Source organism: Macrobrachium rosenbergii, chromosome 32 (assembly GCF_040412425.1).
Source record: "Macrobrachium rosenbergii isolate ZJJX-2024 chromosome 32, ASM4041242v1, whole genome shotgun sequence".
Classification (NCBI taxonomy): Eukaryota; Metazoa; Arthropoda; class Malacostraca; order Decapoda; family Palaemonidae; genus Macrobrachium; species Macrobrachium rosenbergii.
This window is the reverse complement of record NC_089772.1, coordinates 8,127,048-8,153,124: the sequence shown is the minus strand read 5'-3', so window position 1 is coordinate 8,153,124 and position 26,077 is coordinate 8,127,048. Positions and strand designations below refer to the sequence as shown.

The 26,077-nt window shown below is 37.9% G+C and overlaps 1 protein-coding gene across 3 annotated transcripts in view; it reads right to left on the bottom strand.

Annotated features, from left to right (window-relative positions):
- Positions 1–26,077, bottom strand: part of step (cytohesin steppke) — a 596,835-nt gene that overhangs the window by 398,242 nt on the left and 172,516 nt on the right. Inside the window, exon 3 of one of the 3 annotated variants that reach the window (XM_067132816.1) lies at positions 15,660–15,721. The exons of the other annotated variants lie outside the window; for them this stretch is intronic. The gene's annotated coding sequence lies outside the window, so the exon portion shown is untranslated. The remainder of the gene's footprint in view (positions 1–15,659; positions 15,722–26,077) is intronic. 3 annotated transcript variants of the gene reach the window in all.

Sequence of the window (26,077 nt, the reverse complement as noted above, 5' to 3'; positions counted from 1 at the left end):
TAATTAGGGATATTCAGACTAAATAAGTGATACTACCCTTAGATAAAGGCAATAGTAATCTTGTCTTTATACGTAAAACAAAATTCTATCCTCGAAAGTTTTCATCTCAAAATTAAAATCTTGTGACAATTACGAGAGGTGCAATACTAATAAAGAAGATATTAAATAAATTGTTGGCAGACATACTTAAGCCATATAAAGTGGTACCTGCTACATATAATTTACCTTTTATGTGTCCAACACCAAAATTTCATAAAAGTCCTATAACACTTAGATGTATATAACGAGCTAAGTAAATTGCATTAATAAAGAGATGAACATTATGCTTAACTTAGTTTCAGATACTCTTTATATTTGATAATAACAATAATAATAACTGGATCATTAAAATTAACAGCCGAGTAATAGAATCGATTCGGTCATGTAATAATAATCCTGTAGATTCAGGTAATTATATGCTGTTTGTTCGATTTTAATACTCTGTATATTACGTCACCGCATGATAATCTAATTAGATACATTGCGGTCTCACATAACAAATATATCTATGCTAATTTATAAATACACTATGAAAATAATACAATAATAATTGTTCATAAATATTTCTCTCCCCCTTCTCTCTCCCCCCTCTCTCTCTCTCTCTCTCTCTCTCTCTCTCTCTCTCTCTCTCTCTCTCTCTCTCTCTCTCTCTCTCTCTCTCTCTCTCTGTCAGTCCCCACCCCAATAAGGAAATTATACAACTGTTTGTTTAATAGATTCGATCTTCAAAGGAAGCCCTTGGAATAGAAGTAGTTCTTCAGCCTTTAAAAGACAAAGTTGAAAATTGAAATTTCAAAGGCGAGGAAGTTCCTCATAAATGCTGTTATTCTTTCAATTTTATTTTCATTTGTTTTACTCTTGAATTTTGAAAATGTCAAATCTGTCAATTGTTAGGCGATTTCTGATAAGTTACTGGATGATGGCCATGGTGGGTGGATGTGAAATCTGGATAACAGTAAAACTTGGATTAAAATGAAGTTTGGATGAATATGAAGTTTGGGTGAAAATGAAGTTCAGGTGAAAATGAAGTTTGGATTAACTGAAGTTTCGGTGAAAATATAGTTTAGATGAAAATAAAGTTTAGATGAATATGAAGTTTGGGTGAAAATGGAGTTTGGATGAATCTCAGGTTTGGATGAAAATGAAGTTTAGATGAATATGAGGTTTGGATGAAAATGAAGGTGGATGAAAATGGAGTTTGGGTGAATATGAAGTTTATATGAAAATGAAGTTTGGGTGAAATTTGTATGAAAATGAACTTACAGTGATACTGAAGTTTGGCTGATGATGAAGTTTAGGTGAAAATGAAATTTTTATGAAAATGCAGTTTGGGTGAAAGTGAAGTTTGTGTGAATATGAAGTTTGTGTGACGACGAAGTTTGTATGAAAATTGAAGGTAAAAATGACTTTGTAGGAAAATGAAGTTTGTAAGAGAATGAAGTCAAGTGAAAATGAAGTTAATGTAAAAATGAAGTTTGTATGAAAATGAAGAATGTATGAAATGAAATTTGTTTGAAAATGAAGATTGTATGAAAATGAAATCTGTGTGAAAACGAAGGTACAAATGAAGTTTTTATGAAAATAAAGTTTAGGTGAAAATGAAGTCTGGATGAATATACAGTTTGGGTGAAAATGTGAAAATGAAGTCTGGATGATGATGAAATTTAAGCAAAAAAGGAAGTCTGTATGAAAATGCAGTTTGGGTGACTGCCTGAAAATAAAATTTGTATGAAAATGAAGTTCGTATGAAAATTAAGTCAAGGGGAAAATGGAGTTGTGGATTTCACTTGAAAATGAAGTTTGGGTGAAAGTGAAGTTTGTATGAAAATGAAGAGTTTCATATATATATATATATATATATATATATATATATATATATATATATATATATATATATATATATATATATATATATATATAGACCGTTATTCATAAAATAATTACCCGAAACAAGACAGGTAGGTAGGTAGAAAGGTAGACAAGCGGGCCAAATATTTACCAAATTAGGAAGGAATTTGACTCTTGAGAGAAGATTCCACTCGGTCTGTTGACGTATTTTCCTTATTTCGAAAGATCTTTCTTTTTCATTTTCAAACGTTAAAAAAAACAAGTGCCCAGAGATTTGACTCCGGGAAAACAAACATATATTTTCCTTTTCTTGGGCCTTGAGAAAACAGGAAGGTACTCTTGAGTATATACCACTTGGGCTTGTGTTAATACTCCCCAAGAAGAAGAAGAAGAAGAAGAAGAAGAAGAAGGGAGAGAGAGAGAGAGAGAGAGAGAGAGAGAGAGAGAGAGAGAGAGAGAGAGGGGGGAAGTTAATCTTGGGTATATAACCTAGATTAACTGGACTTATGATAATATTCCCAAGAAGAGAGAGAGAGAGAGAGAGAGAGAGAGAGAGAGAGAGAGAGAGAGAGAGAGAGAGAGAGAGAGAGAGAGAGAGAGAGAGAGAGAGTTTCTGTTGGGTATCGACTCGTCATAGAACTGAAATCAGTGTTACGTAACTTTCATTAGAATTGATTAGGTGAAATAAAATTGTGTTAGATTCAGGAAATCTCTCCACAGATTCTGATTTGCACTGTCCGACATTTTATAATTAATTTATCTTCGTATTCCATGTATTCTTGAATACTTGAATTTCTGTCTGAAAAATATAGAGGAAATTCGAGATCCTAATTTTAGGCCAAGAAGAAGGGTTGTGCCGAACTGCAAGCTCGTACCAACATTTTGACGTTTTTCCTATTATTTCGGAGTCACCCGCTCCACTAACAACGGACGAGGGCGACCACCACAGACAGGAAGCTGTTGGTACAATCAATCAACCTTTCTTCATCTCTAAGGGGATGAAGTCTCATTCTTTATATCTACACTATACTTTTAAGTTGAAAAATAACACCTTCCAGAAACAGGGCACAATAAATAAACCACAACAACAGGCAATTAAAGGAAAATATAACAGGCAAATTAGATCAATTTCATAAATCGTTACAAACTGTTTTCCAAGAAGAAATATTTCTTTCCCCCTTTGAGAATGATAACATGACCATAAAGTATTTTCCAAATTACTGAACCATGAAAATATCTTCAAAGTACAGTAACGCTACTCTATGGTGTCTTACATAATCGTTTTCCTGAAGTCCTGAAGTACCTTCTTGAGTCATTACTGTAATGAAATATCTCTAAAAAAAAGTGCTACACTTCGATATATTTTTGAACTACTGCACTTTGGAAATGAAGTATTGTGCTGCTGAAATAATGCACAATGAAATACCTCCTGGAATAAATGTTGTTCATAAAAAATATATTCATACTACGGTAATAGTGCAAGAACAGTATCATAACCAAATAATGCATACACAGTATTAAAACGATGAAACATTTTCAAGCCATAATACCGTACAGCACTCCTAACATAATGCACCCACGAAGTATCTTCTAAATAAATGTGTATCTTTGAAACACCTAAGCACAGCATTCAACTTCTAAAACTTTGTAACGTATTGCACCAATGGAATCTCTCCCAGCAGGGTAATATCCCCCAATTAGCTTTTCCCTAACGCAACTGTTTGCGACGGAAATCAATTTCCTCGCAAACACACAACCATCCATTCTCGAATACCTCGATGACGTCACTCGAGGAGAAGGGCACTATCAGACTCCACACAGCGCCACCCGCGGGAGCTACGACACGGCAAGTTGCCAAAACGTTGTTGTGTTGACACTGCGCAGCGCAACAGGAAACCCAGTCGCAACACTTGCAACCCGTAGTTTATCCGTCCCAAATCCTCGACGGAATAGGGTCGCCACGTTTATAATCTGTTTTGATTTTAATTCGTGTGAAGAAAGCAGCAAACATTAGACACCAACTGTTGACACCACACCATTCATCGCATCATTCCTGACCCCCCCCCCCTTTAATTAACAAATCGGTAAATCCAAGAACAGACGTATGCACAATGCGGAACGTAAATAAAGAAAGAATGGCCGAGAAGTTCACCGGCATGCAAAAAAATACTGTAAATTTAATTTCCCGCTTGGATCCGAATTTTGAATCCCATGAAAAATAAGTGCCGCAAAATCTGCCTTTAAAACTTTACAAAGGATAAATTACGAAAACAGGCCAAACCGAACAGAGGAATAAATTCACCAAAATATGACAGGAGCAAAAGGAAAGGACTTGAAATCGTGCTCCAGAGTAAGTCATTTTCTACCTTCCTCCGTGTCTCCCGAAAGAATGACCTTCGTCACCAAGGCCAAGAGAGACAAGGTCTATCCAATTGGGTGGAGTCGTCTCCCACCTGTGGTAACTACCTAGGCGATGACGTCTCTTAGAGGTACCTGCTCATTACGGAAATTCATCTGCTGACGCAATAAGGAGGTAGACAAAGCTCCGCCTACATGGGGGATTTGGGGGGGGGAAGTGAGCAGACCTTCTCTTTCTCTTGGCCTGGTTCGTCAACACCAAAGTGCGTCATCTCAATTCACGTTCCCCTTGTAACGGTGAACCTTGACTTAGGCATATAATCCTCAACTCAGCCGCTTCCTTCTACCATAAAACAACGTCAAATATAAAAATTCAAGCGACATCAGTGCTTGAGAAGCTACTCTGCCTGGTAGTAAACCCCCAAAGGCAAAAACACATATAAATGTAGAATGGGTTTATAAACCAAGACTGAAGAGCAAAGACACATTAGCAGGAGGAAATAAAACGTGAGTGGAGATGGATGAACCCAAATGTGAACGAGATGGGGATCAAGGTATGCTAAAAAGGATCTGAGAGAGAGAGAGAGAGAGAGAGAGAGAGAGAGAGAGAGAGAGAGAGAGAGTAGTTCTAGGTCAATACGACAACATTTGTGATTAACTGTTGGATGAATTAAAGAGTACATGTACTAAGCTTAAATAAAAAAAATTTTGGCAGCAATTGACCAAAAACATATCTTTTTAAAACGTAAATTTTAATATGAAGCTTGATGGTCTAGCCAAAAAAGGACACAGGCTTTTTGTTTTTTTAAATCCACATATTTGTAAAAGAAGTGCAAATCGAAACGGGAGTCGGAAAACATGTGGTCAACGCAAAAATAAGTAGATAATAAGACCAGTATCTATCTCAGACCATATAAACAATTCATCAGCCTCAAGTTGAAGAGCCACAAAAGACGAATATTGTCATAACTCCTAAACAAATAAAACAGTCACTGCCTTTCCTAGTTTTACATATATTAATTTGCATGTTGCTCTCCAGAGAACCTTGATTGTATACTCCCTTTAATCCTTGGGCCACCGTGTACACACCAGGCATGGGAATCCCACAAACAAGGACCTGCAACACATCTTTTTGAGGTGGCCCACAGATATTTTGTCGAAGCGGCGAACTCTTAAGATCAACCCGTTTGACGAGAACTACTTCCACCCTGGATTTCTGTCTGTTTCTCCAAACAATTCCCGCCAATGGAATTATATTCAACAACCCTCCTACGTGCCCAAGCCAATAAACAAGCAGGCACAACAAGATTACCTAACGGTTTCATTCGTAGAGAGAAATTCCATCCCATGAATAATGAGAATCGAGTGCTACCCTCATGAAAGGTTCATGTATCTTGGATGTTGTCAGGACGAGTAGAATTCTGATCTCGGATTCAACATCCGACACCGGCCTCGCGCAAATGAACGACGTCCTCCTCCTCCTCCTCCTCCTCCTCCTCCTCCTCCTCCTCCTCCTCCTCCTCCTCCTCCTCCTCCTCCTCCTCCTCCTCCTCCTCCTCCTCCTCCTCCTCCTCCTCCTCCTCCTCCTCCTCCTCCTCCTCCTCCTCCTCCTCCTCCTCCCAGAGAGAGAAGCAATCGCCAAGATAATGGATCTTCTTCGTCTGTTGTACAATCAATGATCAAATGTGCGACAGGAAATAGGAATTATTAATAGCACAAAGAGCCGCAGAAAAATCGCTCAAAAAGAAAAAGAAAAACGTAACAAAGCTGTCTATATTTCTAATAGAACTGATGTAACATGGTAAAAAAGGTTACGTACATTTTTGAAATTTCTTAAAATAGAAGGACTTCATGAAATTACGCAATAGGAGACGTTCAAATTAAATAAAAGACTCACATGTAGAAACAGCCGACTAAGAAATATCAATACCGATACAAAACTGAAATTACTTGGACAACCATAAGTGTGGAAGGATACTGACAGACGTAATACACTGTAAAAAGTTTAAAAAGTTGAAGAATGTCTCTCCCAATTAAGAATCACTAAGAAGTAGCGACAGAGAAGCAAGACAAATATATATCTATTTTGCAACTCAAACGCACTTAGCAAAGCACAATGCACAGAAGATAAAAGATAATACAAAAAAACCTGGTAAACTTTAAAAAACTCAACCTGTAAAACAAACTAACCATCCATACACAGTTTGTCACGAAACAAATCAAAACTAATTCTATCATTTCCACAAAGACCTGTCACTCGAAACCGCCAAGGAGGGGACTGTGGCGTTGAAGAAGGCACACGATGATGATGATGATGAATGATGATGATGATGATGATGATGATAGAAAGAAATGAAATACGTAGAGGATGATGAAGAGGACAGTCCTTCTTGCATTGTTTTTCACGCCAAAGAGAGGACTCAAGAGTCAACGAAATCTAAATGACGGGAGACGAAGTAAAACGAGATTGATGAATGTGATATTCAATCCTTCTAATTATTATCACTTCACGCCGCAAACAGGCATCCACAGGTGATGGTGGAGTTATCAGGTGATGCAGCCAGCATTAAATGTCACGGCTTACACACACAGAGAGAGAGAGAGAGAGAGAGAGAGAGAGAGAGAGAGAGAGAGAGAGAGAGAGAGAGAGAGAGAGAGAGAGAGAGAGGAATCCTAAGTTAAACGCATTAATTTAATGTATTCAAGCATACCGTGACTTTTAAGCTTTAGCACGAACTTACTAACCAATGTCGAGCATATTTTCAACATTTAACTTTGTAACCTGAACATTTCACGGATTACTGAAAAATAGTAGAAGTCATTTTCCACGCACTCAACACAAATAACATCAATGTGAATTTTCTATAAGACTTTCCTGCAAACAGATCGTAAGTTTTTTTAATGGTTTAATTGTAAAATGTTCTATCGATACTGATGACCATTTCAACTACGGCGCCAGTCCGCAGTACCATCAACCACAAACACCGAGTCAACGCTTACTCAACGCCTAAGTAAACAGCTTTCCTGTATCAATAAATCAAGCCTTGTCACTAATTAAAAGCCAATCCTTTACGTCTCACATAGAAAAAAGCCGAACTACCAATAATGAGCTATCATTTCCAACGGATGCATTGCGCCTGTATGCGCCGATCAATCAATCCATCCATCAAAAAATCCATGGATTAGTCAAGTTTGATTAAAAGTCCAACTTTCTTAATAATAGATACTACTGATAAGATTAAAACATTGTTATCAGAATGGCTTACACTGGCATGGTGACTTCACTACTTATATTCAACACTTGATAATTATGTTGAAGACTCAAGAATTGATTTGTAATCAAGGAAACCATTCATCATTATAAAAGAAGACGAATTTCTGTAGTTTTATACTTCACAGCAGGCCTTCGGGTCCGCTGAATTGAATTGAATATATAATTTAGGCCAAAGGCCAAGCACTGGGACCTATGAGGTCATTCAGCGCTGAAACGGAAATTGACAGTAACAGATTTGAAAGGTGTAACAGGAGGAAAACCTCTCAGTTACACTATGAATCAATTGTTAGGAGAAGGTAGAAAGTAAGATGGAAGAAAGAGAATATGAAAGGAGGTACAGTTAAAGGAACGAAAGGGGTTGCAGCTAGGGGTCGAAGGCACGCCGCGCTGTAAAGAACCTTAAATAATGCCTACAGTGCACCGCATGAGATGCAACTGACGGAACTACCCACCTACGGGGCTTCGGGTCTGTGGAAACCTTTTCATGTGACATACTTGTTCTCTACTTATAATTTCAAGGATTCATTCACTGTTACTATCCAGAGGAACGAATCTCCACTGAGCGTTCTCCTCTAAATGAAGAAGTTAGGGCATCAGAAAACCTAGCAAATACCACAGGTAAAATTCATTAAAAAGGCAGCTCAACGGAATAAAAATTTACAGACTTTTTCACGCAAACAAACCTCGCACATAGAACATAGGGTGTGTACATACAACTAAAAATTGAATGTAAATCCCACAAACCAGAGTAAACTCCAAGCTGGGTGTGTCAAACTTTAGAATGAATGTCTCGCTTCGATTTCACTGATAAGTCAAGTGTAAACTGAGAGATCAATCAAGCAATCAATCATTAAAAGGAGACACGTTGACAGATAGTATTAAGCAGAGATACTTGAACGAAATTACAATTTTATTTTTTTTTATTTATGCTCCTAGGTAACCCCTATCTTAAAATACAAGCAAATTGAAAAAATGAAATTTTTCTAGCGAAATCAAGTGACAACTGGGCTGTTCGATTCATTTATCGCCGTATCGTATCATGTGTTTACCTTTCTTACCTGCAGCAGCAAAAAAAAAAAAAAAAAAAAGCAACTTTCTGAAAACACTAGTTCTTCATTGGAGGGGTGGGTAGAGCTCTCGGATAGCACGCTGTTAGCACAGCGTTCGAGTCTTCGACCGGCCAATGAAGAATTAGAGGAATTCATTCCTGGTGATAGAAATTCATTTCTCGTTATGTGGTTCGGATTCCACAATAAGCTGTAGGTTCCGTTGCTTGGTAACCAACTGGTTCTTAGCCACGTAAAATAATCTAATCCTTCGGGCCAGCCCCAGGAGAGCTGTTAATCAGCTCAGTGGTCTGGTTAAACTAAGACATACTTTTTTCTGAAAACACTGGGTCAATATAATCTTTTATAAGGAGTATTTAGATTTCAAAGTAATATAAAGGGATTAATATACTGGATACAAAGTTTTTGTTTGTGTCTTGTTTCACGTATTTCACCACTCATGAAAACGAATGAAATTAAAAAAAAAAATACATACAAAATCTAGTCTGGACACCTAACATGTTCGTAATATATAGTTCCCACATGCAGGAATGGCGACACTGCCCAGGACAAACAATGGATCTGCTCATCGTTTCCAAAACAAAATTCCAATTGGTATTAGTAACATCAGAGTGCAAATGCTAACGTACAAGAATCGCTAAGCCTTGAAAATTTTGACCAGTTCTAGTCTCCCTAATTTCTTTATCCTTCATCAGTCTAACAGAGGAATCTACAGTTAAGGGAGTGTGATCCTTCCCCTTTCGAATTTCCCATCCCGCGGTTCGTCATAGACAATATTTATACCAGCCACAAAATGTCGTTCATTCCCTGTACAGTGGAACAGTCTGCCAGACTCGACAGCGATTGTTGGTCTCGTAAATTTATGCCCGTTTGCTATAACTTACATTCTTGACTTCTTAATGCTGCCTATTTATGGATTGTATTTACTTAAACTATTTCAAAAGCAATTCTTTATATTACCTCTCTCTCTCTCTCTCTCTCTCTCTCTCTCTCTCTCTCTCTCTCTCTCTCTCTCTCTCTCGATTTCCTAAATAGGCATCGTAATCTCCTTTGGTTAGCTTGGAAAGTAACTGGTCTTTCGGACATTTCAATGAGAATGTATGAACATTACCGAAAATGATACAGTAATATAATTTCGCTACAAATGATGGCTGCACCAGAATTATTCAATTTATGATATAATCTAATCTTTTTCATAATTCCCTTGTCGCTAAGGGAAAGCTCACCCGAAAGCTGTCCTGTATTGTATTCATCCAAGGCGGGTTATGGCACACTTGGGAAATACCATTTTACTGTTCCAAGTGATTAGTCATTATGCAAGCACAAGAATTGTGCAATATAACCACCAATCGTTTAAACCTAAAGTTGTATATGAGGGGTCTCCTCCCTGAATATAATAATAATAATAATAATAATAATAATAATAATAATAATAATAATAATAATAATAATAATAATAATAATGGACTTTTTACATAACTTCTTTACAGGCTGGCACTGAGCAGTCCATCTTTTCGGACTGTAATCTTTCCTTATAAAATTTCACAAGAATGTAGCAATATGGTGAATTTTAGAGCTAAATTGTTTAATGTGGGAACTTACCAAACCAAAAAAATAATTGAACCATAAAAGCTAATCGTAAAATCAATTAATGGCTTCAGGTTTCTTTGTGTTAGAGAGAGAGAGAGAGAGAGAGAGAGAGAGAGAGAGAGAGAGAGAGAGAGAGAGAGAGAGAGAGAGAGGAAAAGGCTTATTTTGTTGACAATGAAAATTCCTAAAGGAAGAGTGGAAAATAGAACTGCAAGCGAACACACACGACAAATGCAAATTGCTTAGTAAGAGAGAGAGAGAGACAGAGAGAGAGAGAGAGAGACCACTTACCCACACGATTGCTAAATTCGAGAGGGAAAAAAAGCATTAACCACAACTATGTAATTAGCAATTAGCCCATCCCTTTTCAACAGCAAAATGACACAAACTCATGTAAAACCTAGCAGTGGGTCAACGTCCTTTTTGTCAGCGTCCAAGTGTTGTCAGTGCTATCTTTGGGCAAATATTTTTAAACACTAAAAATCCGTAAGTTTTTCTTCAAGGCAGTAATTATTGAAACACTTGCGCGGGCATATGCACACAAACTCTCCAGAATACCAATGATTTTTCAATTTACTCTATAAACATAACTTTAAAAAAAAGCTTCAAGATACCAATATATAAAAAAATATCTGCACAGTGTTATTTCTGTACTCTTATCTCAATCTATCAATTACAAAACGTTAATATGAAGCCTGCCACATTTACCTCACTAATCAGAAATCCCTAGACATTTAACTTTAACAGTATCCAACGACTCAATTCACGCACACAGGCAGCAGACCAAGTAATTGGATCATAAAAGCTCAACCCCAAAAGAAATCGCACATAGCACTTGAAAACACGTCAATTCTTTACTGCAATTAGACTGAAAACACTCATTCACTACAAGAGAGTTATCTACATACCTTCTGAATATTTCTGAGTTTACGACTGAAATGCAACATGGAAAAACTTGAAAAAGCTCCTCTCCCCCACCTCCATTTCATATGAACTCTCTAATTCAACTCAGTCAAACCCCTTTTCCAACACCCCTCCTCCGCCTATTAGCGCTGATAAAATCAACCCCAACTGTAAAGAAACTGTTCCCATTCCCGGCCACCATCAGCAATTTTATCACGGTTAAACAAACTGAATTACAACTATAAAAGAGAGAGAGAGAGAGAGAGAGAGAGAGAGAGAGAGAGAGAGAGAGACACTACCTCTGAGCCTTTTACAGTAACAGTTAAACGAGCATAACCACACACACACACACACACACACACACACACACACACACACACAGCCTATCATCCTAGTAAATATCAGATGAAGGGATATTATAGAGAGAGAGAGAGAGAGAGAGAGAGAGAGAGAGAGAGAGAGAGACTCTACCTCTGGGCCTTTTACAGTAACAGTTAAACGAGCATAACCACACACACACACACACACACACACACACACCCTTTCATCCTAGTAAATATCAGATGAAGGGATATTATACAGAGAGAGAGAGAGAGAGAGAGAGAGAGAGAGAGAGAGAGAGAGAGAGAGAGAGAGAGAGAGAGAGAGAGCTTTCACCCTAGTAAATATCAGATGAAGGGATATTATACAGAGAGAGAGAGAGAGAGAGAGAGAGAGAGAGAGAGAGAGAGAGAGAGAGAGAGAGAGAGGCTTTCATCCTAGTAAATAACAGATGAAGGGATATTATAGAGAGAGAGAGAGAGAGAGAGAGAGAGAGAGAGAGAGAGAGAGAGAGAGAGAGAGAGAGAGAGAGCCTTTCACCCTAGTAAATATCAGATGAAGGGATATTATACAGTGAGAGAGAGAGAGGCTTTCATCCTAGTAAATAACAGCTGACGGATATTATACAGAGAGAGAGAGAGAGAGAGAGAGAGAGTCTCAGTCTGAAGGAGGCTACTGTAAAACTAGCGAGACCTCAACATGAAGAACTTGGTAATTCGCGAAACAGCCGACCAAGTAAGCTAATGTTCCCAAGGGTCCCTCATGTGGCGAAGCGCTCTAATGACTGTCTGAGATCCAGCAACCAATTTTCACGTAACAGTCACCATTAATGCGAAGCTCCTAGTTCGCGTACATGTAGTGCGGCAGAAATCGGTTCCTTGAGTCTTCTTTTATGCATAAATTAACGACCGATTCGTTGCAAAATAACTACAACGGAGTCGAATCTTTTCCGTAAATCAAATACCCCGGGAAATTCCTGCCGTATGTAAAAGAAAACGTCTAGAGTAAGCTGGCACATCTCAATTAATTTGTAATCTTATCAACATTCTAAACAGGTGAAAATGCGCAGAAGTTTATTCGGCGCAATCGAGTTTTCTGTACAGCCGCTACAGCGTATAATCAAGGCCACCGAAAATAGATCACCACTGCCCGGTGGTGGTCTGTCCTATATCGTTGCCAGAAGCACGATTATGGCTCACTTTAACCTTAAATAAAATCAAAACTACTGAGGCTAGACGGCTGCAATTTGGTATGTCTGATGACTGGAGGGTGGATGATCAACGTAACAATTTGCAGCCCTCTAGCCTCAGTAGTTTTGAAGATTTGAGGGCGGACAGAAAAAGTGCGGACGTCAAAAGTGCGAACGGACAGATAACGCCGGCACAATAGGAGCGTTTAGAAAAGAATAAAATTAAAATATTTACTAAGTTGCCCCTGCGCTTCAAACTGTGCAAATTCTGACAATCAGCTGAAAACTGGTGTTACGATCTGTGGCACCGCTATTCGCTCCTGCAAATGGCTTCTTAACACATTACTCCGTTACTTCAAGCGTTGCGTCATCTTCACATTTAATTCGGACAATTTAGCAATCTCAGCCACAGCATTCGAGACTGGCTGACGACAAATGTGGATCAGACAGGGCAGGGGAATTTAGCCGTCGTGTTTGGTAGTATGGAACTTACTAGCATGGAAGAACGAGTAGTGGTTAAGTATACCTTAGTTTAACCAGACCACTGAGCTGATTAACAGCTCTCCTAGAGAGGGCTGGCCCAAAGGATTAGACTTATTTAGCGTGGCTAAGAACCGATTGGTTACCTAGCAACGGGACCTACAGCTTATTGTGGAATTCGAGCCACATTATAACGAGAAATGAATTTCTATCACCAGAAATAAATTTCTCTAATTCTTCATTGGCCGGTCGGAGAATCGAACGCAGGCCCAGCAGAGTGCTAGCCGAGAACGAACGAGTAGTGGTGGCACAAGGCCACCTTCACCCAACAACAAAATGGCAAGAAGCAGTGTAGAAACTAATTAAAATACCCGGTTCGAATAATAAACTTTTTTGAATAGTTTTCCTCCATTCCTACTTTAATTTTCCATTTTTGCAAAACCAATGCCAATGCGTCCGTTCTAATCATCAATTTTCCAGCGTCATCAAAGATACTGAAGTACAATATCGAAATCCACAATTTCGCATCATCCTATTATTATTCTTCCTAACCTCACTAGAGACAATCAGAACAGATTAATTTCGGTATGGAAACGTGAAAAATAATGGGACAATTAAATTTTCCTTACTAAGCAAAATTGTATTCCGCTAACTGGGGCATCCTAATTTTGTGGCTGACTAAGTCAATGAAATCCATGTCGATTCTCTCTCTCTCTCTCTCTCTCTCTCTCTCTCTCTCTCTCTCTCTCTCTCTCTCTCTCTCTGCGCGCACACACACAAGCACAAACGAATTCCTAAAAGCCCGAGTTCCTCGTTGGACAAGTCGGTAGAGTTCTCGGCTAGCACTTTGCTAGGCCCGAGTTCGAGTCTCCGGCTGGCCAGTGAAGAATTAGAGGAATTTATTTCTAGTGATAGAAATTCATTTCTCGCTATAATATGGTTCGGATTCCACAATAAGCTGTAGGTCCCGTTGCTAGGTAACCAACTGGTTCTTAGCCACGTAAAATAAGTCTAATCCTCCGGGCCAGCGCTAGGAGAGCTGTTAATCAGTTTAGTGGTCTGGTTAAACTAAGGTATACGTAAAGTAACTAAAAGCCCGAATTGTGTTCTACTTTTGTAGTCTGCCTCCAAGAAGCCTGACTACAGGGCAACAACTCTTCCAGATGTATATGGGACTCATTGCAGGCTATTCAAGAGCGACTCTTCCATCACATGGATGGCCCGTCACTGATGTCCGACGCTGTTCCCTTCCACCTCGTCGTCAGGTTGGAGCTGTCTCCTTGTTCACTGAACAATTGGCATAGAAGAGTTTCAGCCGTAAATCGACTCCTCTCTCTTGGCCACGTTGTGCATAAGCTGTGCAATCCACACGATACTGTGTGTAAGTTGGGAACCTGAGGGTCAATCAGTTTGTCAGTCATTCCAACCATTCATTTCTAGACTGCGGAATTTTGTTTTCCTCTGTGTTTCTGAATCACTTCACCACCCTTCTTTTTTGAAAGGTACGTTTATCACGCTTTTCTAACAGAGGGATATGAACACAGTCTTGCACTGGTCGAACTTCATCTGAATAGCCACGAAATGGTCCCTTGAAAAAAATGTATCGTATCTTGATTTAGTCGAATTGTGAGGCATACTCGGCGCCTTAGGTCCAGGGCATAAAGGGAAGAAGAAGAAGAAGAAGAAGAAGAAGAAGAAGAAGAAGAAGAAGACAAATGAATGGCGCCACAGCCGCAATGGAAATAACAGACATGTGTGTTAAAAAAAAAAAAACGTGTGGGGAATACTGAGAATTAGTGAAAACAAACATTTAAATATCAAGGTTAGAGGCAGAAGTCACCGAACAGACCAATCGAGGCCCAATTTCTGATAACTGCAGAGTAAACTTCGGATCTGATGACCTGACAGGTGTTACAAGGTTTCCTGAAGAAGAAGAGTAGCGCACGATATCATAAATTCATGTTGGCCCGAACCTGCTGCTACACGTTGGACGCACTTCCATAACATGCAGCATCAATGACCACGTTACCACACTGAGCCAAGTATCAATTACACAATCCGTCACACACTGCAAATGCTGCTTCGGATTACTAACGCATACATACGACACAGCTCTTAGTCAAACCCAGAGTCTACGAGGACACCATCTTTCAAGACTCCTCTCCATTGGTCGTTCGGGTGAAAAGAGTGGACTTCTATAAACAGGCCAAGAGATTATTTTGCGAGACATGATGCTTACGAATGTGACATTGAGACGATTTCCATTTTATGAAAAAGAAAGGTTCGAAGCCAACTTACCATAACGTTCATTCCGCCTCGAAACAAAATGCAAGCAATATGATATATCAAAGTTAGGAACTGCAATGATACAAGCATAAAGCAAAACTCACAGGTAATTACAAGATGAATAAGATAAAAATTACCTTCTCCTCCTGCGCCTCCCTTTATGGTACTTCCAGAAGATTCTCTGAAAACAACGGCATGCAAATTTGGAGTCGGCACAGGTGCTTAAGCCGGACAATTTTGAAATAAGAAGAAAGTAAGAGAATGAAGATATCATTGGAAAACTTTAAAAGCCTGACATACTTACTTTTATCGCAACCAACAAACGAACAACAGCAACGTGAGGTTTCACTGCATAGTCAAACATACCTGGAACAAAAGGAAAAAGATGTGCATAATTAATTCCAAACCTTTTTGATAAAAAAAATATATAAATTCTTAATACCAAAATATACGAAATTCGAAAACGCTAACAATGTGTAACTACTGGAACCGGAGTGGGCAACACATCCATTCAACGGGATATACAAAAACATATATTCTTTTAGAATCTTAGTTGAAAGTACAATAAGCTGAATAATATAAATAATATAAACTTGTGAAATAATTTATATATATATATATATATATATATATATATATATATATATATATATATATATTATATGTATATATATTATTTCACAAGTTTATATTATTTATATTTATATATATTGTATATATTTAAGATCCAAAATGAAAGAGCCAAATTAAGAAATTCTGACGTCGAAGCAGGATTCGCCTGGAAACGGGTTCAAATCCTGCTACGAACCCTGGAATATCTTCCCTTGGATCATCACGGTAATAACAATATGACATACAATATAAATCCAACCGGCGACCTCCGTTAATTGTTATATTACGGACATTAATTTACAGCATATAAATCTCCACGACGGGGAACAGATTATCAGATTCTCATATAATCAACGTTAATCCATAACGATACTAAAACACAACAATAAAACACAATAATGAACAGGCCTTTCGTGTATATACCTACTCTGAAAAAAAAATTTAAAGAACACATTTCTCCAATGAACTCATCTGCTCACGAAAAAATTGGTATAACTGAAAATATCTTGTAAAAGAAACCTTTACTCCCATCTGCTACTAACAGGGGCCATTAACATTCCCCTTTCAACAGTAATTTACCTGTCAAGGCCCAACCCTATGTTTTTCCATTTCGGGTTTCCACGTTTCCACACCTTCAAGCTGAAGTGGCCACACCGAATTACCCATCCACTGGATCAGCACACTGCCCTCGAACGACAATAGCAATAATAATTATGTATGAGGATAAAATCAGACCCTTTCCTTGACTGTGAACCAGATGACGAGAACAATGACCCTCGAAAATATTAAGAATTTTTAAGATAATTTTTAATAATTTACAAAGATTTACACTCAAGAAACAGTCTGATTCTATCATCAACTTTAAAGGATGTAATTGTTTTTAGTCCTCAATAATAATTATAACCAGAAAATTTAAATACACAAAATTTTTGTATATTATAAAAATAGTTTTCGAGAACCTGACCAATTCTAATTATCAGTTTTAATATCTGAAAAAACTAATGTCGCCGATATTAATTTTCAATAAATAATGATAAAACGCCTTTGGACATCACAGAGATGTAATACATTATTTGAGAGAGAGTTCTAATATGAGGATAACAATACTATTGGAAGTACTGGGCCCTAAACATTGCTGAGACTTCAATTCAAATTTATTCATGCAGAGTCCAAAAGTAACGGAAAAGTTTACATGAAAAATACTTATCTAATTATAATTTGCCCTTTAATAAATTCCATTTCGGACAAAGTACAGGTCCATCATTAATTTCGAGTCAAGCTAGGATGTCTTTTTGGAAGCTACAGATTCCCTACCAAATACACCAACAGCCTTTAAACACTCCCTACCTATCAGACCAACGTAAATTTTAAGTATGAAGTCTCTGAGAGAGATACCAATTCCCTGTTAGTTTCAAGTACTACGTCTCTTAGTTAGTTACAAACTCTACCGATCACAACAACAACATTTTGAAGTACTAAGTCTTTGTAGAAGCTACAAGCGACTCAACAAAAAGACCAAAACTAGTTTCGAGTGCTCCATTATTTTTGGAAACTTCAAACTCGTTAATGATCAAAGGAGCACCAGATTTTAACGATTAAATCTTTTTGGAAGCTACAAATTTCCAGACAATAAAATTGTTTACAATGTTACCATTTAAGATTCTCTCCACCTTAAATAATGGCAATCCAGTTACCGAAACTTTACCAACTTATTCATCTTCGTATACATAACAGACTTTCCATTCAACTTACGGTTCACCAACCGCAAGGTAAATTAGAATTTTAGCCATTCCAACCACGCCTCTTGAAATCTAATCTGGCCTCCTCCCCTCTCACTTCCCCTTCCTCCAACAAAGGGATTCTCTGGCCGCAATTACAATACATACGGCTAATGACTCCCGTAATACCATTCCCCGTCCAATTTCCCTTCCGGCGGGGGAATTGCCCCTGCGGAACTGGCGCGGAGAATTTCCCACGGAATTAACGCTTTGGGGTTCTAAACGCCCAAATCATTTGTTTCCACAATTAACGTTTAAGCGACTTGCAAACCGTGATATCTACGTGTGTAAACACAAGGAAGTACACACTACACTTTTACAGAAAAAAGGAAAAGCCCCGAGATTTTGCCCTATACATGATACCTTCTAAGGATATGATAAGTATTACGTGGGTTTAGCTGGAAAATGCCTTTCGCAGGAAAAATCCAACACTAAGGATCCGTTCCATTGTGACGGTTTTGTCTCTGAGTCCGCACTTTTTCTGTCCGCCCTCAGGTCTTAAAAACTACTGAGGCTAGAGGCTTGCAAATTGGTATGTTGATCATCCACGCTCAAATCATCAAACATACAAAATTGCAGCCCTCTAGCCTCAGTAGTTTTTATTTTATTTAAGGTTAAAGTTAGCCATAATCGTACTTCTGGCACCGATATACGTACCAACAACGAAGGCCACCACCGGACCGTGGCTGAATTTCATGGGCCGTGGTTGAGGATACCATCGGACCGTGGCTGAGTTTCATATGCTTCAGCTAAGTTTCATGGGCCGTGGCTGAAAGTTTCATACAGCATTATACGCTATACAGAAAACCTGATTTCGCCGAAGAAACTTCGTCGCATTTTTTGCTTGTTTAATCATTTAAGACTACCACAGTATAAACTAGGACGCACCGCCAGCTGTTTATAAAAGTAAGCGCCGTTTCAAAGGTAGGATACTCGAAGCTGCTTCAATTAAGCATGTAAACAGCGTAAACCTATCACAAGAGTCATGGAAGCCAGATAAGATTGATAGTATCTTCTTGGATCTTATTTCAAAGATGGCCACACCTTGTCCTCTGGGTTCAGCCGGGCCTATCGAACTCGATATCCCTTAATTGCCCGTCATTTAGAAGCTCCTTACATTAATAAATCTCAAGTGTACTAACAAAACCATTATCATTCATAATGAAGTAAAGATACTACCAAAAATATAAAGCACCTCTGACTCACTTCAGTGTTATCTACATGGACACTTCTTCGTGTGCACACACACACACACACATACACATATATAAATATGTGCATGTGTGTATACATATATATATAGGGTGAATTACTCCTCACACACCACTTAAGCCCTATCCTTGTCCGCTTGTCCCTAGCTTTGTCACTGGTCTGTGACTGGGTCTCTATTGACAATTTCAGGAAACTCTATCAACAGCTTATGATCCACAGCAGGTAACACAGTGATATACAAAAGTAAATTGGGAGAACTAACATATTGGTCACAAGATTCCTCGCAGCTCATCAAAAGCTCACTCACAGGTATTTCGAGTATAGGGCATTAAATCAACCACAGTTTGCATCAAATTAACCAATTAATTAACTGGGGTATACCTATTAACTGGATAATTATAGTGTCCCGTTGAGCTACCTATTAGGCTCTCAGCTCTCAATTCCACGGTCTGAAGACTTGGAGTCTCCAACCAAGTAATTACGATTTAATTAAGGATAACATTTGCTGAATAAATAACACAATAGGAAATGTGGGTTCACGTTTCTCCACATTTTCTCAATCCTTCTTGAAAAGTAATCATCTTGCGTGTGTGTGTAAGTGAGAGAGAGAGAGAGAGAGAGAGAGAGAGAGAGAGAGAGAGAGAGAGAGAGAGAGAGAGAGAGAGAGAGAGATTCTGCGGAACTGTATGTTAAAGAAAATAATTATAGCTCCGAAAAGCTAAAAACTAGGAAGTGATTCTACAAAGGCCTGGAAATCTAGTTCCCGTTCCTCTCAGAAATCCGACAACTTCCTGGGAATTCACTGAACTGATGCAAGTTGTAACTGCGGGACCATGTGTCTCCACTGCCCGTGTTAAAGTCACTGTTATACCGCTCTTCAGTGTTACCACATGTTGCGGCTGTCATCAGCACCTGCATTCTTCAACGTTCGACACGCCATCAACGTTGGCAACGTTCGTCACAAACGTCATCGATCATCACCGACCTCCACAATTTTCACTTTTGTCAGTTAGGCACTTTACTCAACGGCTGTCGCAGTATGTGTCACTGTCTTCTTCAACGTCTGTTACTGTCTTATTGACAGTTGCCACTGTCGCCAACATTAATTCTGTCTTTTTCAGTGTTTTCTTTAAACCATGTCTTCTTCGCCTCCCACTGCTTTCAAGAAACCTTATCGCTGTTGTCAAAAACAGTCATTGTTTCAATATTTCAAACTGTCTGCAATGCTTTCACATCCAAGGACTACATCCCGCTACCAACATCTCTCTTCTGAACAAGCCGCACATGTGAAATCATTATCGAAATAAACTGAACACTATCATTCTGGCAAGAAGTAATTACCGAAAGGTCTTCCGTGCAGAGACCAAGACCGTTTATCATTCTGGAAGAAAGGTGTTTGGTGATAAGATAAAGATGAGAGAAGAAAAACAGTAAAATGTCAAGCCATTAAAATATACGAAACCATAATGAATAAACTATACTTCTTCCAGCATGATCCGCTAAATATATGGACCTTTTCAATGGAGCCTTTTTGAATGTTCTTACACAGAAATACGAATGAGTCAATGAAAAGTGAACAAGAAATTTAGTCGACGATTCCTAAAATAACAGATATATCCATTACATAACTGCACTAAATTCAAATACATAAGGCCCTCGCTTTCTTAACTGACCCTAAATAACGAAAAATAAAGTATGGACAGCGGAATTATCGAGCAGTATAGCAATACCTGAAGAAATAAAGACATCAAAGAAAATAATCCACCCAAACATACCACAAAAGGGGAAGAATACATAGACAAAGACACACAAATATATAATTAAACACACACACACACATATATATATATATACTGCATATAAAATGCATATATACGTGTGTGTGTGTGTGTGTGTGTGTGTGAAAAGTCAAACCAACTTAACACCGGAAGAGAGCAATGAAGGAAATCGTGTCAAATACCGCTACCATCAACATCAACACAAGTACACAAGAGCATGAAAACATACTTCACACTCGTCTTCTTCAAGCCAAAATAGGTTATCCGGTTCAAGCGCTTATTCGGTTATTTAAAATTCAGCAAAATCTGTGCGAGTTTACCAAGCTTGCGGTGCAAGTACTTAAATTTTTATTTATTTATTCATTCAGCTGGGATTGAAACTTGTCACGATGGAGACGTAATTCATCGTGCTGTTGATGAGCCTTCTGTGTAAAGTAATGATGCAACCAATGTGAAAGAGTTCTGCACAAATGTTCATACATCATAAGTTAAAATATGCATGTGGCAATGATTGCTGTGTTACTTTTTCTAGCCCATCCACTGGTAGGCAAGGCGGCTTAATATACATATACATATATATATATATATATATATATATATATATATATATATATATATATATATATATATATATATATATATATATATAATATTACTAAAGGACCTCATTCAAACTGGATGGTATCTAATGGAGTTTTATCAAAAGTTACAAGCTTTCTTGGACAAACAGTCCACATTATCAAGTATCAGTACAATCTTGATAATGTGGACTGTTTGTCCAAGAAAGTAACTTTTTGAATAAAAACTCCATTAGATACCATCCAGTTTGAATGAGGTCCTTTAGTAATTCTACTAATGCACAGAACAATTGTGTATGTGATAAAGTTATATATATATATATATATATATATATATATATATATATATATATATATATATATATATATATATATATATATATATATATATATATATATAAATAACTGACAAAGGCACGGCAGACTTTTCCTTGACATTTGTGAAATGTGATTCGACAGAAATTGAGCTTTCAATTTCATCATGAACCTGGGATGAAAAATATAAAAAAATAACCTTTCCCTCATGCTAATTCTAATGCTAGTAAGATAAACACAGTTGGGTTGCTTGGTAAAATAAACATACACCGAGTAAAAGCATCAAAATATTTTGTAGAAACACAAAAACGCAAACTGTTTTAATGAAAACACCATTTTTCAAAATAAGTTTCTTAAGCGTTTCTAGTAAATAATACAATCAGCAAGAACAGGTAAATCAGAGGGAGTTGTTCTTAACATTCACATTCTTTGCACTTATTAATGACTTATGTGAAACAAAATGTCAACAAACAAAAACACGTTATGTCCAGGCAAGTTGCCAAAATAACATGGGCATCATGATGTTCGGGGACACTCCGAGAACCAGACTGCTCACAAAAATATCACAAAAACGTAAAGGCGACAGATGGAATGACAGAAGTAAAACCGACATGAATAAGTTCGACTAAAAATCTATTAAACTCAGAAGTCTGCTTTGTTTAATATAATTTTGACTGCAATTCAGGCCCACGGGATAGGCGGTTTAATGCCCTCCTGAAAGAAACATCGCTGCATTCGTTGGTTCGACTCTGCTGTTGACTTTATTTCAAGCTATTCCCTCCGATTCTTCTCCTTCCTTCCATCACCATCGAACACGCGAAGGAAAATACGAATCCGTCACTGGGCCATAACATAACCACCGTTCGCACTGAGCAGAGGGAGCTTCTTGTCTCCTCGGAAGATGTCCCGTATCTCATTGGACAGGCAACGCTTTCTTACGTTGTTCGCTAACCCTGCTTCTAGCCTTGTACATCCAGGCTGTGTGATTCATTCCTGTTCATTTAGGCTCCTACGACCGTCACGCTTTCAAAAAGGTGGAGCTTTGGCTTTGTCAAAGACATACCAGAGTTTTTATCGAACACCATTTCATCCAATAACAACGTCCTCTCCTTTGCTTTCCTTCTTGAAGACTTTGCTTTAGATCCGATATTTACAAAGACTAAACACTGATCATCCTGTCGGCCTCCACACCGTTGGACAGGGGCAATGTCGCTACGGGAAGTCCAGTCACTTCAAGCTCTTAACAGGGTGTTCGTTCGACCAAGAGGCCACCTTGGCTTTAAAAAGCTACTTTAACCTAACATCGCAACTTTTGAGGGATAGAGGAAAAGACATGCAATCCGAGTAAAGGACACGAGCTTCGCTTAAATGGAGGAAAGTATGGAATATGAACTGAAATATGCACGTCAAGCACACTGACCTGTCCTTTGTAATTAAAGCTGAGAAGAACTACAAGAGGTAAAAAAAAAAAGTTAAACACCAATTAAAGTTATCTTCTTTTAAAAATTTCCCAACCAATTTACTGTAGATAAAATTAAATTTTAAAGCTAAATATTAGTCCCCCGTAAACAGTAAGTATCCATTCAGTTATAAGAGTAAAGTATTGATGAAGTTTGAGTTAAACAACTATTAACAGAAAATAATTCAGAATTATTGAATGTACTCTTAAAAACCCAAGCATAAATGCTGTCCAGTTCTTAATCAAGGTAAAACAAATTTTACCTCTGAAATTCTTAAAATTCCGAATTCTTAGCAAAGAGGCGACAGTATCTGCCAAATATCCATTTAGAGAAAAATACGTTTCCATTTAGACCGCTATTGTACAAAAGGATTTCACCTTTAATGGCGGCTAGCATGTGATCCGTAGGTACATCCACAAAATCATTTTACTGAAAAATGCATTTGTGGTCATTGAAGACCCCATTACACACACAAAAAAAGGTTGACAATGCCTCAAAGAGCGGTTAAACACGCGAACAAACAATGAGCAAAAGAAAATTGATAATTTCTTGCTCCTCTCTAAAAAAAAAAACTTGGAAAAACAGACATTGTCACAAGAAGGTCATTCCAGACCTTTTTCTGACCCTAAAGACTTCATTAATTTGAAGAATGTCATTCAAAAGGTCTTGTACAAAGGATAAATACCACCAGGCCCCTTTCCCGAACCACCTACAAATAGCTCTCTCTCTCTCTCTCTCTCTCTCTCTCTCTCTCTCTCTCTCTCTCTCTCTCTCTCTCTCTCTCTCTCTCTCCTACATACAGTATGAACGACCTTTCGTTTGCCAAGACCCTAACCATTCTAATTATTCAGCTATTATGAGTATTTAGAGCACATTAGCAAATATGATCCATTCTTCTTTTTATTTTTTTTAAGAAAATACTCTTCTTCCCCCTCCCCCAAACTATGTATGTCTGTGTGTGTATGTGCGTGTGAGTGTGTGTGTACGGTGTGTGAGGTATGTATATCTTAAGAATGCTCTTTTTTCCATTAGACGAGGTGACTTCATTGGCTGCAAGCTTTCCAGTTCTCAAAAAGAATTTTTGGAACGAGGCTGCTGCTCCAAAAATGTCATACACACGCACACACACACATATATATACATATATATTATTTATATATATATATATATATATATATATATATATATATATATATATATATATATATATATATATATATATATATATATATATATATATATATATATATATATGTATATACATATATATCACGAGAGTTAGCACCTGACGACCATAAAATATGTATTTAGCCACGAAAATAATAATGAAAAACTTGACTGAAGCTTGGACTTTCCTCTTGTTTGACATCATCACACTCAAAATGACACATAACTTACATTATTAGGATTATTATACTCCCATACCAGGGTATCAAACATCGATAAATATAAAGATTCAATATAAAGAATCTTCCAGTTAAACACAAAAATGAGTCATAATTCCATTATTACTGCTGATTCAAGGAATATAAAATCTATCCTTCAGCCTCACAGTATATGAAGCAGCGGAAGTAGTTTGGCGTAAATTTATAATAGAATAGAATAGAATAGCATAGAATATAGAATTTAGGCCAGAGGCCAATCGCTGGGACCCTATGAGGATCATTCATCGCTGAAAGGGAATTAAGAGTAATACGCTCTGAAGGTGTAGCAAGGGGGAAACCTCGCAGTTGCACTACGAAACAATTGTTAGAAGGTGGAATGTTAGAGGGGAGAAAGAGAATATGAACGGAAGTACAGTAAAAGGAACGAAAGGGGTTGCAGCTAGGGGCCGAAGGCACGCTGCAAAGAACCTTAAGTAATGCCTGCACTGCACCGCATGACGTGCACTGATGCTACTACCACACCTCCCCTCACCGGGGGGCGAAAATTTATATACTCTAATACGGCTTACCAATCGTAGTAGCGCCGAATGAAAAGCTACATTTTTCTTCTTCTTTTAATCTTCAATACACACACACACACAAAAACTGAGAAAACACTATCATATCCTGTTCCAAGAAATATGCAAAACTCTGAGGGAGAGAAACTCTATCCACTAAGGCCTCTCTCTCTCTCTCTCTCTCTCTCTCTCTCTCTCTCTCTCTCTCTCTCTCATCTTCCGGGACTACCGTTGAATTCAGGCTTGAGACTTTCATGGTTCCCTCCCCTTCATACTCCAAATGGCATATTTTTTTTTTTTCACGCATAACAGTCCCTCGGAAGAAAATCATTCCTCCGTTTAAAAATCCCTTACCTCTCTCTCTCTCTCTCTCTCTCTCTCTCTCTCTCTCTCTCTCTCTCTCTCTCTCTCTCTCTCTCTTTGCGAAACGTCGCTACCTCTCTCTCTTCGGAATGCAATCGCTACCTCTCTCTCTTCGGAATGCAGTATTAGAAAAAAATTGGAAAAATATTAATGTCGATGAAAATAAAACACGGTTTGAGACCAGAACACGGGTACAATAATGTGAAATTTATTATACATTATAAAATATTATTATTATTATTATTATTATTATTATTATTATTATTAATTAATTAATTAATTAAAAAGAAATAAACCCTACGTCCAGAATTACAATGAATAACAGAACAAATATTTAGATCTGTTCACACGACAATAAACAAAGTACTCGACACCGCACGTATACTCCTAAACTAAACCTATAAAAGTTTTCCCCCAAATTCAAACACTAAAACAAAAATAACAAATAGAAATACCTACCAAATAGAAATATATATTCTTGGTCCATCGAAAAACTGCACAAACAGCAGCATATGAGGAGTTTATCTGCTCGACAACACAAATAAAAATAGGAAAAGACTGTCGGTTCACAGGGCGAGAAAGGAAAAAAGAAAATACGAAGGGAACGCACGCAGGAGAAGGAAAGACTTGGAAAATAAATCCTGCTGAGAACATCAGACTGCACTCCAAATAGGCAACCCCGCC